Source organism: Argentina silus, assembly GCF_951799395.1.
Source record: "Argentina silus genome assembly, chromosome: 11".
NCBI lineage: Eukaryota > Metazoa > Chordata > Actinopteri > Argentiniformes > Argentinidae > Argentina > Argentina silus.
Window position 1 is genome coordinate 12,400,936 of NC_139665.1, and position 2,500 is coordinate 12,403,435.

The following is a 2,500-nucleotide window of genomic DNA, read 5'->3' on the forward strand; positions in this document are numbered from 1 at the left end:
ATATCAACGCCACGTTGTGAGGTGTCCCCTGCTGTTAGATTAGCTCGATAGTCGTTAGCTGTTTCTATTGTTTAAAGGCGCTGGCTCGTGGCCCTCTAAGTAAATCACACTCCAGATGGAAAATCTATGTTTTATAATCAACACCACATTTAGGGTGGAACGACGGGGACCTGAGGCGGAAAAGTAATTATCACTCTTTATGCTGACCGCGGGAAGATCTTTCCTAAATTCATTTTCAATTTGGAAATGAGATCACCTTTGAGGAAAAACATGCACCCTTTGGAAACCCTCTATACTGTTTGGTACCTTGATGGAGAGTGTTACCAGTGACTTCAGTATATCTGGGCTGCTTTCTTATCTGTTTACAAGATTCGTGCCCTCTGGAGTGCTTAGTGGCGTAGCACACTAATGCGCTTACACATAATCGCAAGGTTCCTGGTTCGATTCTGACCCTCAACCTATCTTGCATGTCATCCCTCCTCTCTCTCCCATCCTTCCTGTCGATCTCTACTGTCCCCCTGTACAAGGTCTCTCCTGCTAACAAAATATATAAAAATAGCCTACTGGCATAACGACTGCAACAACAACCCCTGGTGTGAGCATTGATTATTTTGTCTTATGATGACTGTTGGATAGATGATTCACTTACTTAAACAAATGTATTTGTTGTACGTCGCTTTGGATAAAAGCGTCTGCTAAATGCCATAAACGTAAATGTAAATGTCTATCCCAATAAAGCAGAAATGCCCTAAAAACATATAATAAAAAAAAAAGAAGATTCATGTCCTCTTTGTGAGGACGTTTTGTGGTCACCTCAGAGTCATTTTCAGATGCTGGCTCGATGATTTTCAGACGCTGGCCGCATTCATGGAGTCAGTGTCTGAAAATCACGCCGAATTTGAGATGACCTAGCACACTAGCACACTAATGCGCTTACCATGTAATCGCAAGGTTCCTGGTTCGATTCTGACCCTCAACCTATCTTGAACGTCATCCCTCCTCTCTCTCTCACCATCCTTCCTGTCAATCTCTACTGTCTCTATCCCAAGCGGAAATGCCCTCAAAAAAAGAAATAAAAAAAAAGAAAAATGAATTTCAGATGACCGCAAAATGGCCTCACCAAGAGGGCACGACATCCCACAATGCCTCATTCTTCCGCCTCATTCATCCACTTCCTCCTTCTCTTCTCTTTTCTGTGTCCCCATTCTCTGTCCTTTACCCAGAAGGCCATGCTTACACCAGTCTAATGCTTTCAAACCTGTGTACTGGAGTGGATAAAGTGTACACTTCAGGGAAAAGGACGAAGAATATGGAACTTTTCAGTGTGCCTTTTCAGTGCTTGGTGTGTCCCTGCTTCCATGGGTCCTTGCTTCCATGTTGACCGCTAGTTAAACGCAGGGTGGCCTTCAGACGGCCCTCCCGAGACTCTGATGTCATCCACCCACGCGTACGCTTTTCCAGGGCATCTTATTTGCTAATGGATTGCTTAATGGTGATTCTTCAATCAAACCAGCTATTCAGAAGGGTACTATGTTGGATTAGATAAGTATCTTCTGAAGTGTTCTTTTCACTCATTTCTTTAATTGGGTGCTTCGTGTCCTCACAGAGGCTTGCCTTGTCGTCAAAAAATCTAAGCGGGTAGCTCAGCACAATCTAATATTGAGGATGATCTGTTTAAGATACCCTTTTGAAGTTCTGCCACAAGGCTATCAGATGACAAGGCATATTTCTGGGGTGATATAATTGCGAAGCTGGTTTTGAAAGGAGAAGCCTAAAAGCTATGATCACCGATCTTTCGTGATCAAGTTAAGCAACACAAAGCAATTACAGTGTGCTTCACGAAAGACACAACGCGCTTTTATGGAATTTTATTATACAAAGATTCACACAGTCTCTCCCCACATGTACTGAACAGTTCCTGGCCTGAAACAATTACATTCTTATTATATACATATTTCTGAAATAAACTCCTGCCGGTGCATTTCCATCTGCTCTACAGCCGTTGTTTTGGCAGACTGACAAACCCTTTGTATGCCCTATATACAGTATGGTACCTTGATGTAAAGTGTTACCACACACAACTGAACACACTATATCTAGGATGCTTTCTTATCTGTCTACAAAACTTCATTTCATTGAGCTAGCGTCTGAAAATCATGCTGATTTAACCTCGGTGCATTTCCATCTGGTCTACAGCCGTTGTTTTGGCGATACTCAGTGGGGTGGGACACGGTGGGCACGAGGGGGGAGGGGGGAGGGGGGAAAGGGAGGGGGAGGTGGAGGGGGTGGAGGGATGGCGTCTCTCCACAAGCCTTGACCCTCGGCAGGCGAAGGGGAAGCCTGAGATGGGGACGTCTCCTCCTGTTAGCACTCGGCCCTCTGAGCACCCTGCTCCTCCTCCTCACCCTGCCCTGCCCTGGCTGACCAACAACCCCTCTCTGAGAGGGAGGGAGGGAGGGAGGGAGGGAAGGAGGGAGGGAGGGAAGGACGGAGGGAGAGA

General features: G+C 45.6%; 1 protein-coding gene across 1 annotated transcript in view; it reads left to right on the forward strand.

The window, feature by feature from the left end:
• fosb (FBJ murine osteosarcoma viral oncogene homolog B) overlaps positions 1 to 2,500 on the forward strand; it is a 136,767-nt gene that overhangs the window by 45,792 nt on the left and 88,475 nt on the right. The gene's annotated exons all lie outside the window — the stretch shown is intronic.